This window comes from Equus caballus, unplaced genomic scaffold (assembly GCF_041296265.1).
Source record: "Equus caballus isolate H_3958 breed thoroughbred unplaced genomic scaffold, TB-T2T haplotype2-0000440, whole genome shotgun sequence".
NCBI classification, from domain to species: domain Eukaryota; kingdom Metazoa; phylum Chordata; class Mammalia; order Perissodactyla; family Equidae; genus Equus; species Equus caballus.
Genome location: NW_027222395.1, coordinates 2,037,318 through 2,051,562, shown reverse-complemented (window position 1 = coordinate 2,051,562; position 14,245 = coordinate 2,037,318). Strand labels below are relative to the sequence as shown.

The following is a 14,245-nucleotide window of genomic DNA, read 5'->3' as shown; positions in this document are numbered from 1 at the left end:
GAATAATATCAGTGATGATTTTCTAATTTTTTTCTGATAAAAGGTGATTTTCACTGTTTTAAATATTTTAGTGAGGAAAGGCCAGAGTCAGTTTGTGCCCAAGGTTGCTTGGGGCACATTGCACAATGGGCCTGTGTCTAAATAATTAACAATAATAATAAAAATTCTGTGTGTTCTGTAATTCTTACCTCTACTCTGATGTTTTTGCTTAGGAACATTGACTCAGTTTGTGCTCTGTGAGGGGACTGCAAATGAAAAGTATCAATTAAAACAGCTAATAGGACTAACAGGATGACCAGTTATTAGAGAAAGATTTTAACCATGGAAAGAAGTGGAATAAATAATATTACTTTAAAAAGAATTAATTGGGAGGACAAAAAGAGTGTAAATAGTAACTGAATGAGAAGAGAAACAGCAAAACAAAACATGTAGTTGCCACTTTATTGAGTGAGCTGACAGTGCAACATGCATTGTCCTTCTGAAAAATTTTCTTAGGTTTTTACAAAAACACCCATTCCATAAAACTGCTTTGAAAAAGGAACTCCTACTTGTCCCTCAGCTCATGAATAAAACATCACTTACCCTTCTCATCTCCAGGAAACTGAGTCTCTCAGCCGGGTCTTTTTATGCATGAAACACACATTTCATGGTTCACCATCACCCAGTTGTGTTCCACTTTTGGAGATAAGGGAAAATCTAAAAACTCTGCCTACTTGAAGTTATATATGACCACCTGACTTCCCATGACCCACGAAACGTGACAGGAAGTAACATGGATAACAGGAAAGAGCATTTAGTTGTCAGAACTTGGCCCTGTGGCCCTTTCCTCTCCTTCATGGGATCACATGTGGAAATGGAGACATCCTACTGATGAAATATTGATTATTTTGATAAATTGAATATTTATTATTTTGGTAAATTAAATATTTATTATTGACCAAATATTGATATTACATTTGTACTTTCTACTTTTTGTAACAAAATGACAAGTGAGATATAGGGATAGAGAATGTCATAAATTACCCTCTTTTACTAAACCCAACATTTTAGTGGCAAATCAAAGCTTCTTTTTTATGTAGAGCGGCAGAATGTCATAATTTTCAATTTACTTTCTAGTACAAAACACAGATCATGTACTTTTTTGTAAGCTAATCCCCTTCTTCATCAGTCTTTGCAGGGCATCCTTCACCTCTTTGTTCCTCAGAGTGTAGATGAGAGGGTTCAACAAAGGTGTGCCAACAGTGTAGGAGAAGGTGAAGAACTTGTCATATTTTGAAGCAAAGTGGTTTTTAGGGTCTATGTAAACCATTGCCACTGTCCCATAAAACATGAAGACCACGATAAGGTGGGAGGAGCAAGTAACAATGGCCTTCTGCCTTCCCTCCTCAGACTGGATTTTCCCTAAAGCTTGAGCTATGTAGCCATAAGAAGTCAAGATCAATCCCATCAGCACAATGGTGAAGAGGACAGCAGAGATAGTCATCTGTCATTCATTTGCAGAGGTCGCTCCACAGGCCAAGCGTATGAGGGCAGGAACCACACACAGAAAGTCATCCAGGTAGTGATGGGTAGAGAAGGGCAGCTGGAATGTGATGAAAGATTGGATCAGAGACTCCATCTGGCCAGACAGCCAGGCCATGAGCATCAGCTTCCAACAGAATGACGGATGGATGATGATGGTATAACGCAGAGGCTGGCAGATAGCAACATAGCGGTCAAAGGCCATCACGACCAGCAAGATGCCTTCAGTGGCACCAAGACACAGAAACACACAGAACTGGATGGCACAGCCTGTGTAGGTGATGCTCATATCTGGCCCCCACAAGTTGAACAACATCTGGGGCACAGTGGTTGTGGGAAACCGAGCTCCAAGAAGGAAAGATTGTTAAGAAAGAAGTACATGGGGGTGTAGAAATGAGGGTCCATGCAAGACAGCAGGATGATGGTCAAGTTTCCAAGAACAATCATGATGTAGAAGAGGATTACAATCCAGAATAGAACCATTTCTAGTTGTGGCCACTCAGAGAAACCAAGAAGAATGAAGTCCAGTGGAAAACTCTTGTTGATCATTCCTCTTGCTTTTGGCATTGGGGTTTGGACATAATTGCAAGTAAGATTTTGTGAACGGATTTTATAAATAAGTGTCTCTATTTTCATAGAGACTGGTTTTCCAGGGGATCTTGCACATGTAGCATATGGATGTTTTCCCTTACTTTAGTGCCATAAGTTACAATCTCTTCCTAGGGCTTTGTTTTTTATACAAAATGAATATTTGTAAGATACTACTTTTTGGAATTCATCTCTAAAATACGTCATCTCGAAATCCACAGTGGACTACCTCACATAATTATCTTAGATCATTTTCATGTTTCTATTTCATCCACATATGCAGTAGCTTCTAAAATATTTGGAATTGAACATAAAGTTTTATCTTTAAAATATGTATCCTCTGCCACAGGAAGTATTATTTGCACTGTTTGGAGATGTTAATAGGAACACATAAAATGGAGACTATCCCAGAACCAAGGCTCTTCTGCTACCAATTTAGACGCTGAACAATAAGTTCCTAAGCATAAATCATTTTCTGAGTGTCAGAAGAACCACCTTGGGATAGGAGACAAGCCAGTTTATAGGTGAGGCAAGCTAGGTTGGACACCTGGTTCTTTTGCCTTCGCTAAAGTAATATATCTTTATTTTTTTCAGATTGGCACATGAGCTAACATCTGTTGCCAATATTTTTTTTCTTCTCCCCAAAGCCCCCCAGTACGTAGTTGTATATTCTAGTTGTGAGTTCCTCTGGTGCTGCTATGTGGGATGCTGCCTCAGCATGGCCTGATGAGCAGTGCCATGTCCCTGCCCTGGATCCCAAGCTGTGAAACCCTGGGCCTCTGAAGCAGAGCATGAGAACTTAACCACTCAGCCATGGGACTGGCTCCCTAAAGTAATATAACTGTAAGTAAACAAATAAAAATTCCAAAGCACTATTCTTATCTGAAAAATGGCTGTGATAACTCCCATCTCAGGAGATTTAGGTCCAAGCTTTAGGGGTAACAATATAATTGAGCTTGCAACATTTCAGCACAAAACTTGAATCACTATAAAACTACTGAACATTAAACAATATAAATGTGTCTAATTCTCACCTCACAAATATCCATTATCTCCTCAATAATAAATTAGACATTATAAATAAATTTTAATCTAGAGCCATAATTTAAAAAGGAAATGAAAGAAACTTACATCGTCATAAACTCTGATTATTTCAAAGCTTTGCTTTTTTAGCACAGGGGGGAAGATAGTACAGAAGCATTACCAAATAATACTAAACTGAAGTGTTGTATTGAGGAACATTGTCTTCAAATATTAATTTTCTGACTTCCAGAAACTTTAGCATAGTTTATAAGATATCAAGAATGTGAGGGATATGGGGCACAAAAAATGATATTAGGTGAAAGGAAACTGAGTTTATATATTGTGAAAATTTAATTTTGAAAGCAGGCATAGGAACACTATGGTAGATTTCTATCCAGTAGCAACTTCGTTTGTATTTATTCAGTACCTACCATAAGCCAGGCACTGTGCTCTGAGGTGCAAATACACTGTGAATAAGAGAGAGAAGATCCATGCTTTTCTTGAGCTCATAGGCCCATGGGAGACAGAGAAAGCAAGTGAAGAAATGAGCAAATAAAGCATAAGGATTTAGCTATTTTTGAAGATAAATCTAAAAGGAAAAAAGTCAGGGCATTATAATTGAAGATAACAATGGAGGATGGAAGAACAGAGGAAGGTCGTCACGCCCTGGGTGGAACAGGAAAACCAGAGTCTGTTGTTGAGGAAGTGTGTCAGCTCTGAGAGGCCCCTCACAGCTGGGAAAGTGAGGGCCATGTGCGCTGTGTGTGGTCAGATGTGCCAGCAGAACTCAGCTCCTCTATTCTAAGCTCCAAAGCTCCCTAATTTCACCACAGAATGTCCATTCTGTTTCATCAAACTGTGTCACTGCTCATTTCTCTCAGATTCCAGGTTTCTTCATCAGCTTACGTTCACTTGGCTCAGAATGCAATACTGTCTTAAACTGTTTATATTTTTCTGATTAATATGTAAAGGATTATCATATTTTACTGGCATTTGCTGCTTGATTTGTCATATTACCCAAGTAAATTCCCAAGTTAAAAAGGATCATTTAATATGATTTATCTCTTTTTCTTGCCTTAGAGACTTCTTTTTTCAAATCTTAATTTTACTTTCTGTGATGTTCTCGTCAATGTCTTTCTTCTTGATTCAAATTCATCATTACCTATATATTTTTATAGTTACTGTATAATTTCATTTATGACATCTAAATTTTTAATCAATTTGATTTTTTAATGTGCACAGAGAATCTACAGTTTAGTCCTAATTTATTACTAAATTTTCAGAGTATTTTATGTAGAACCCTTTTCAGTTCACTGAAGCACAATAGGAATTTTGCTCACTGTGTTTTCCAAGAGTTCTTTTACAGTCAGGCACAGAATCACATGTCTCATTGTCATTGTTATTGCCCAAAGTTAACCAATCTGGACGAGGAAGCATCTCTCTCTTTCTCTCTGTCCTCTCTCTTTCTCTCTCTGCCTCTATCTATCTATCTTGTATTTTCATCAGGTTATGACACTAGACATTCCCAATTATGTAAGTAAGTAACATTTAATAAGCAGCTTAACATGTAAGTTTTAGTTAAATAGGCCATAACCTCCTTATGGCTGACTCTACTTCCGTTCAGATCAGCATATGTAAAATGCTCAAAGGCGTGGAATAATTCAACTCTAGGATTTATTATAAAACAATCTCTTACTAAAAAGTCCACTACCTAACTCTTTATGACATTCAATATGAGGAATTTTTTAAATTCAGTGTCGTGATATGACCAATGTAATAGTGTGCAGTAAAATTTTTGGACCCAGTTATAAAAAGAGTAAGGGGTTTGCATGTGTATGTTTTAACTTGCAAATTCTACAATAAATTGACAGAGCAGGATTGTTGAGGCTTAAAAGAGCACAGTGATGATTTGTGCATATTAAAAACCCCCTGTTCCAACAAGTTCCACAGAATGTAACATATGTTCTCTTCAAATCCAGGGAAATGCTATACTTTCAGAATGTATGCAAATCTGATTTTTTCCTTTTTTATTTTCTAACTCTTCCATCTCTGAAATGTAAGTAGCTTACCTGGTTGGAAAGCAAGTCAGTGACAGAGTCAGGTAACAAATAAATCTGTTTTGAAGCAATCAGCAGATCTCCCTTCTCCGAGGTCTTTTTTCAGGCACCACGATTCCTAGTGACTCCTGGGTTGAATATATGGCATTGCGTCGCCATTCAGAGAGATCAGAAAAGATGTGAACACTTCTTCTCTTGAAGGAAAGAGCATAAGGAGCATAGAAGGAAATGGGCTTCTCAAGAATTCCCTGGGGCCTTGTGTACTTACAGGGAATTAGCTGCCAGTCTAGAAATGCTGTAAAGGCCTAGAGAATTAAACAATGCTTTCTTTGTTTTCAGTAAATGAATTGACTACAATTTAACAGTTTTCAGTTGACTATTTTCAATTCATCCCTTATTAACTCAATTAAGCAATTGATTTTGTGATTATTTATGCTAAAAATTTTGATATTCATTCATTTATTAATTCACTCCACAAATGTTCATTTGTGCGACCATCTCTGTGCTAGTCATTGCAAATATAATAGGGAAGAAAGGAAATAGAAAGGATGAAGATGATATTCTTTGTCAGTCTGAAATCGATTACATGTGCTAAACGTTGTCAGAGGAGATTGAAGGATTCAAAGCAATGTTTATGTCGGACAAAAGAAGTTATAAAACAGAGGTTTTGATGCATAAGGATATAATAGAATATAAAAACAACTAAGTTTTATCTCAGGCAGGCAGTGATGGGTAACAAGTATATACAAGAATATAGAACATTTTATTGATTGTTGTTCTAGGAAAGCAATGTACAATACATAAAAGATCTAACAGCTTCTAATAACATCTCAAAAACACATTTTTGGATAAAATACATTGATAGCTAGGAATAGAAACATATTACTTTAATGTATAAAATATTTCACTTTAGGCAGCATCATATATCAAAAAGAAAAGGGAAATAAAAGCAGTATAGAAAAATTACATGATATCTACACAAATTATAAAAAGTTGGTTCTCTTGAAATAAAAATGTAATAAAATATGATATTTCTCTGTAATAGACTTCAAATTTTACACATGAGATATTAAAGGAGTAAGTATAAAGCAAAATAGAGAATAACATTTAGTCAACAAAGCTATGTAAGAGAAAAGAAAAACTAAAAAATAAAACAATGTTAAAAAAGAAGAAGTATGTAAATGGCTAAAAATGTTTAAAGACTTGAAAAAGAGGCTTATTATTCCTGAGGAAATAAAATAAGAAAAGTTTGAAGATTTAGAGGAGCTAGTGATTGTTTTGGAAACCAAGAAAAATTTGAAAAACATAAAATATAATTACCACAGCTAAAAATATAACTAAAATAAAGAATGAAAATATATACCCCGACATATTTTTCAAAGTGCGATAGTATTTCTATATCTAGATATACCCTAAAAATATGGGACTACAAGTCTAAATGGAGAATTTCCTGAAAAATCTGTGCAAAAATATTGTCACCTGTATAGAGGCAAATATCATGTTGATCTCAAATTTTATTTAATGATAATAAATAATTGAAAAAACAATGATATTTACAAACTTATAAGTGCTGTATCTTTTAGGTAGTAAAGCCATTCTTCCAGTTTTATAGAAATGGAAAAAGAATTTCAAATAGGTCATGCTTTAGGAAATAGAACACCCATGTGTACTTCATACTAAAACTGGTTGAGGACAAATCTTAGCCCATGAAGTGATGAATGGAGAAACTATGTTAAAAAGACTCGTGATAAGTTTTAGAATCATTTCATAATAATACATGAGAAAATACGACTACATTACGGAAATAAATGAAGGCGTGGCTAAAAACAAAATAGAAATGACAGAAATCACGACAACGTGAAAGATAATATAGCAAGATCCAGACGTTGGTGAGATTGATGTGGGCATAAGAATAAGGACTACTTCTCCCCCAATAAATACAAGCCTTTCTGGTCCTTTATATCTTTTCAAAAGCCATAGCTTCCTTGACAGAGTAACTGATTCACAATATAAGGCTGATGAATCAGTTAATAATGATATAATTATGAGCATTTAATTAAAATAATTATATGTATATTCTAAAAAGTTTTAATACGAATAATAAAACTAAAAACAACAAACTGCGTGCAATTTGGGAAGGGTGGTAAAATGTGTAAATACACTGTTTTTTCTTGAAGGATAACAAATAGGTGCTGTGAAAATATTGAAGTAGACATTTAATTATATTATTTGAACTATAACCGTAATCAAAAGAACTTAAAAACTCTACAGGTTTTCAAACACAGACACACAAATACATAACATAATTAACTGTACAGAGAGAGAAAGAAAAAACAAAAGAAGTTAAGAACAAAGGAAGCACTACAATACTAAATGTAAGAAAGGAAACTAAATATATTTACGATATGCATAAATGGAAATGGAATAGACACATCTATTGAGAGAGAAAGGACGTTATGTTCAATTAAAGGCAAAATCTAAATTTATTTTGCAATAACAAATGCAGCCCTAATGGATATTGTGATTGGTTTGCTTGTCATCATTTCCACATTCTTCAGATGTTTCTTTTTCACTCTTAAAGCTGAAAAGCTAAAAAATCTAAGTGTACATACACCATTGTATCTGAGATTTCACCTGTGACTTAGGTTCTAATAATGGGGTGCATGTGAGATTTAGATGGCAGAAATGTGATGGAGGCTGCCTTGTTCCCCTGCTTTTTAATGTTAGCATAGGGACTTTATCAACATTGCCCATTTTGTGGCTCTTCATTTCTTAGTATTTTTGTTTGCAATGTTTGTATTGTGGAAGGGCTCTCTTTTTGCTCTCTTTTATAATTGGCTGTTTTCGACTAAAATGTAAGATACTAACTTCCTGTAATCAGTAGCCACCTCACTGAAATCTGACTAGTTGCTTTTTTATTTATTTTATTGTCCCTGTTGTGATGCTTTACAGGAGATTTCTTATTTAATCCTCATAACAGCCCTGTAACAGAAATGGTTTTTTCTGGCCCAAGCCCAGGAGTGTCTGCCCTAGCCCACCTCTCTAAACATCTTTGACTTTCTCCGTCTCACTTTCTAGGCTTCCAGAGCTATTGCAGCTCCTGCTATTTGGGAAGATATATTTTTGTTTCAGAACTCTAGCAATTGCTACTTCCCCTTCCTGGATTACTTCCCCTATCAATATTTACAAGTCTATTATTTTCTCTCTGTACAAAAACAATACCTTCTTAGAGAAATCTTCTCAATTCAACTCTCCTCCAATACATTTCGATTTCATTATATTGTTTTATATATTCTGTTGAATGCTACATCATGTTTCATTCCTTTAACTTAAACTTTTCTTGAATATTTAAAGTGTGTCTTCTATAAATGATGTATAGATTACATTGGTTTACTCAATATGACTGCTGGTATCTTCAATAGTCAAATTTAATCCACTAATTTTTATCATGGTTATAGATATATTTATTTCTAGATGTTTTAATTTTATTTTTATTTAGCCTATGACTTTGTTCTTTCTTTTTTATTTTTTAATGTTTCTTCTTGTTTGAGTAACTGAGTTTTCAGTGCCTATCCACTATTACCTTTTTTATTGGTTTGAAAAATGTCTCTTTTACTTATCATTTTATTTGGCATGACAATAATGCAAACATCTTTACTAAAACTATATTTTCTATAGACATAGATTTCCAATACACACACACAAAAGAAAATACATTTTATCTTACCTGTATTTCCATGTTTCCCTCACTTTTTAAATATTGATTCTTTGAGGATTTTATTTCCAGATTTTACAAATATATTGCATCTGTAAATGTATATCAAATGTTATTTAGATGTGACTAATAGGTTTACTTGTTTACAGTTTCTTATAAACTAGATCATCTTCATTAACCAGTATATTATTCTCTACTATAGTACACTTTTAAGCAATTATTCTAGAGAAAGTAGGTATTTGCTAATGATTCAGAAGCTTTTTATGTCCCAAAATTGACTTGATTTACTTTGTCACTTACTATCACATTAAATAGGTATAGAATTATTAAAACTCTAGTTATATCTTATAGAATCCAGTGTGGCTAATAAATTATTACATGCGAATCTAGTTTGTATATAGATGTTTTGTTCCTTCTCTGAGAACATAGTTTTTGTGTTCGTTAATAAGATGTGTACTGTTGGGAATTTTTCAAGATTTATATTTATTTACTCAGTCCATTACCTAGATTATCTCTGTGATATTGGAGACAGGTACTTTTCCTCATTTCAGGAAAGTCAGTCTCTATCATTTTGTCCTGCTAATCTTCTTTATTTAGTGTGTCCTGGAGGAGTCATCTGGTGCACTGTGCATGCAGCCGTGTGCTGGAGAAGGAGAGCACTGGCCAGGGAGAGGAGATTGTGTGCATCCTTCCCACCTCTGCAATCAGTGACATCACACTGGCAACTTGAATTTACCACGGTGGGAGTGTTCACACTACGGACTTTGGAAAACACTACAAGTCATACAAATTAGTGGGTGTTTTTCTTTTGCTAGTTTTGTTTAGACAGGGTGATGATTAACTATCATACTACTGCCTCCACATCTTTGCCATTTTTTGTTTTATATATATCCCATTATATTAATATATAATATATAACAATGCATATGGATAAATATATTTACTAATATATATTTATAAATAGTATATATTTATATATATTTATACTTTTTATGATATATATACTGTTTTTCCTTTTTCCACAACATTCAGGGCATATGCATAGACCTTATTCTCATTTAATAAACTATTTTTCAGCTGTGTCCATCCTATTATTGTTATATTACTGTTTTTTCTTCCAAATTTAATAACGTTTTAAAAATCACATATTTTCACTTGCTTTTATCTTTCCCACTACTTTTGAAACTATTTTAAAATTTCTATTTTACTTTATTGAGACTCCTTCATCAGTATTAATTCTTTTTCTTTTAGCTTCCTTCCTTCTTTCTTCTTTTTCCCTTTAATTTTAGAGGTTGTCTTTCGTGAGTTTGTTTTTCCTTAAATATGTGAAAATTTTTCAGTTTATACTCTTTTTTATGTCTAAGAGTGTCTGTTTTCTTTACCCTATTGTTACCTGATCCTCCCTCTCATATGGAGGCACAGACTATAGTTTTTCTGCTGAGCATTATGGTGATTCCTTTTCTTTCTGTTTCATTCCTGGGGTTAAATAGCTTTTCTTGGCACATATTAAGGATGGGAGTCGTCATCCTCACCTCTTCCACAGATCATCCTAAATGAACCTCTATAATTCCTGTGTCTGCGTCTATGAGCTTCAAGGTTCAAAGTGTTCCCAGTTATTTTACTTACAATTTGGGTTAGAGTTTGTACTGTGGGTTCCTTTAGTTTTTCTTTCTGAGATCTTACCCTATGTTTTCTCTTTTCCTTGAATTTTTCAATATTTCTCATTTATAGAGGGTATCAGTTTCTTGCTTTTTTATTATTTTAGAAAACACATTTCTATCACTTCATGGTATTTGGAGGGGTGGTGGAACGATATGTATGTTGCGCCATTTTCATTGTATAGTTTAAAAATGATTATAATATTGAATGATTATATATCTAGGCAAGATCATCTTTTTCTTTTGGAGAATAAAATGGAAAAATGTTTTGGGAAGCAAATTGGTCATGTGTGTAAATTGGCTTATGTGTCCCTGCTTTTGGCTTACCAGTTGCATTTCTGAAAATACTTTATAAGTACATAATAATAAACACAGACTTCAAATGTGAAAGTGTGCTCAATGTAGTTATTAATGAAAAGAAAAATATAAGCACACAAAGAATCTAATTGTAGGGAAAAATTTTTATAAATTCTGGATATTTTTGAAGATTATCCAATCACAATACAAATGCTCACAATGATATAAATAAAAAAAGATAGTATGAAATTGTACATGCACTGTGATTGAAAGGCCGTAAAAATATATTATAGAGAAACTCTATTACATACAGTAAAATAGTAACAGGATATTTTCAAATGTGTTTCCCTTTTCATCTAAGATTAAGTTCTTTTGTTTAGCTTGCTTTTTATATGTTTGTCGCTTCTCTTACGTTATTTATTTACTGGTTTATTTTTTTGGGAAAATGCCTATTACTTCTTTGTTGTAGATAGTAAGCATACTTATCTTCTTTATTTCATTTTATGTGTACTTCTGAATTTTGTTAACATTTAATTTGTTGTGTATGGTAAAAATTTCATTTTGTTTCTGGGGGAAATTCTTTTTCATATTACCTTTAAGTGAGTTTTGATTTTGTTTTTTCATGTTTTTTCCTAGCAGTTTTTTCTGCATACTGTACTGCTTCCTTTACTTCCTATCTGACATTCTTTTTTTTAGCTGTTTGTTTTATTAAATGTGATATTTTGTGTCATAGAGGCTGTATTTAATTTAAATTGATTTACATTCCAACACATATATATTCTTTTCTGTGTCTTGCTTTTGAGCATGAAGAAGTGGTGATTCTATCCTGTGAGGTTTCCTGTCGAGCTGCTGCTCTCCTCCAGGGCTGTAACTGAGCGCTGGTATTCCTAACCATGTTCTATTTCACTCCAAACTCTTCCTTCCATTACTGAGGGGGGAATTCTCATAACAAAATTCTGGAAGACAAATTCAACCAGACTTCTATGCCTCTTCTTTGTATTAAATTGAATATTCATCATTTTAGTTTCTGTAAAGATGTTTAAGCAAATTGGACAGGAGTATGTTTGGAGAGGCATCCCTGATTCATTCAGAAAGTTCTCCTGAAGTGATTTTCTCATGTGTGCACTCATTTTGCAATCAGTTTTACCTTTGGCAGTAGAGACAGGTCCAAACTTTATTTTGTAGACTGATATCAATATTCTGGTACAAAGATGATATTTAGATAAACCTCAGTTTTCTTTTCTGTCATCATAAGTCTAAATCACACGACAGCCCACAGAGATACTGTACCAATTTTACTTTTTGTTCTTGTGCCTCTTCTTTTCCCTGTGGATATCATAATGAAAGATGGGGATAAAATTAAGATTTTAGATTAAATAAATTGTTCTCTCCTTGTGCAAATCTCTTAAAATACTTGAGGTAGACAAATTGATGAAGTTCACCCTCTTTGGAGAGAGAGAGAGACAGAGAGAATGAAATACATGCTCTTTCACTTTCGCTCAAATTCTAAACACTTTAAAGAAAAGGGAATGAGGCTGAATCATGCATGGATTGGTCTGCTTAATGAAAGCTTATTATTTGATTAGTTTTATTAATTTAATGTCATATTTTGCCACAAATGTAATCAGTGTATTATATTTGTATTTCTCCTAACATAAATGAGCTAATATAGCGAGACTTGTCCATTCTGTTGTTTAAACTGACGTTGTAGGAAAATGGTCATATATTATTTCAATGTTTATTTTATATATATACACACATATATATAGATAATATGTGTGATAATGTAGAAATAGAGTATATTTCATGTTCAATGGGGACATATATTATGAAACAATTAATTTTTCCAAGAGGGTGAGATGGATGGTGTTTCAAGACAGCTGGAAGTGCAGGTAACATTTCAGTTGAGCTTTTAGGAGTAATTAGAGGTTTACCAGACAGACTAGCACTCCAGGGTTAAATAATCTCTGCATAAAATTTGATGGTGCAGTTGAGGAAGAGCAAAGAGTTTTCTGTAGATAGAGCATAGAGTCTTTGAATTCATGAGAAGGATGTTTGGGACAAAAGAAACACTATTGTGGCTTGAGTATGTTAGCTTCTTATAGAGTTCTATGTCTTTTACTTCTCCTTATGGCGTTGTACAAGAGAATAATACTTTGAACAACTGTCTATGAGCTAAGAATAGCCTACTTCAGGTTGTACCTACAGCTGATATCTTTTCTGAACCAAGATCATTCCCCTTTACCAGTGTCCTCAAGGCCCCTTTCACATCTTTGTTTCTCATAGTGTAGATAACGGGGTTTGAGAGTGTTGTGACTATCGTGTAGAAAAGAGAGACAAAATCTTCCTGGTTTTTGGATCAACATTTGACTGACTGAAGGTACATATAGATAATGGTCTCATAGAAAATGATGACAACAATCAGGTGGGAGAAACAAGTCCCAAAGGCTTTTAAGCGCCCTGCTGCTGATTTGATCCTCAGCACAGCTTGGGCTATAAAACCATAGGAGGCAAAGATGAGTGACAGAGGAACAATTTAAAAGATGATATTGACCATAAGGAGTACTACCTCATTGAACTTTGTGTCCACACGGGCCAGTCTGCTGAGCACTTGCACCTCACACAAACGTGGTCCAGTTTGTAATGACCACAAAGAGGCAGTTGCACTGTAAGGGAGCACTGAATTAGAGAGGTGATAAGGCCACTGTACTATGCTATGCTGGCCATGGATGCACATAATTGAGGCTGCATAATGATTGCATAGTGCAGAGGACAGCAGACAACAGCATAGCAGTCATATAACATGACTGCCAGGAGAATATACTCAGTAGAACCCAACCTTGTGGCCACATAGAGCTGGGCCACACATACAACATAGCTCATGATCTTCTCTTTCTTATTCATGATAAGCAGCAACGGTGGGGCAACACTGATGGTGCAAGAAATGTGCACACAAGAAAGGTTACTGAGGACAAACTACATCAAAGAGTGGAGTTTTTGGGTCCAAGCAAGACACCAAAATGATGGCAGTCTTCCCCAGAAGCTTCAAGACATCAAAGAGCAAAATTAAGACAAAAAGGATCGTCTTTAGCTGGGACTGATCTGAAAATCCCAGGAGAAGAAATCCCTCTTCAGAACTGTTGTTGTTTACCTCCATTTTCCTGCAGACTTCAATTCATAAACGGATTAAAACTCTGGAGAAAGAAAATGATGAGGTGATCATTGGTGAGCTGAGATTGTTTCCAATATGATTATCTTCCTTTTATAACTTTCAGCTATGTTTTAAAGACTGATAGCACTTTCCTCAATGTACATCCTTTGACAGGAAAGGGCTCTCCTTTCTCTTTCCTTGAAACAGATTTCACTCTTTCTAATGGGAACAACTC

At 34.5% G+C, this 14,245-nt stretch overlaps 2 pseudogenes; both read right to left on the bottom strand.

The window, feature by feature from the left end:
- Positions 1-1,129: 1,129 nt before the first annotated feature.
- OR2AX4P (olfactory receptor family 2 subfamily AX member 4, pseudogene) lies at positions 1,130-2,160 on the bottom strand (annotated as a pseudogene).
- A 10,890-nt stretch (positions 2,161-13,050) lies between these two features.
- Positions 13,051-14,016, bottom strand: LOC138923032 (olfactory receptor 2G6-like; annotated as a pseudogene).
- Positions 14,017-14,245: the final 229 nt, after the last annotated feature.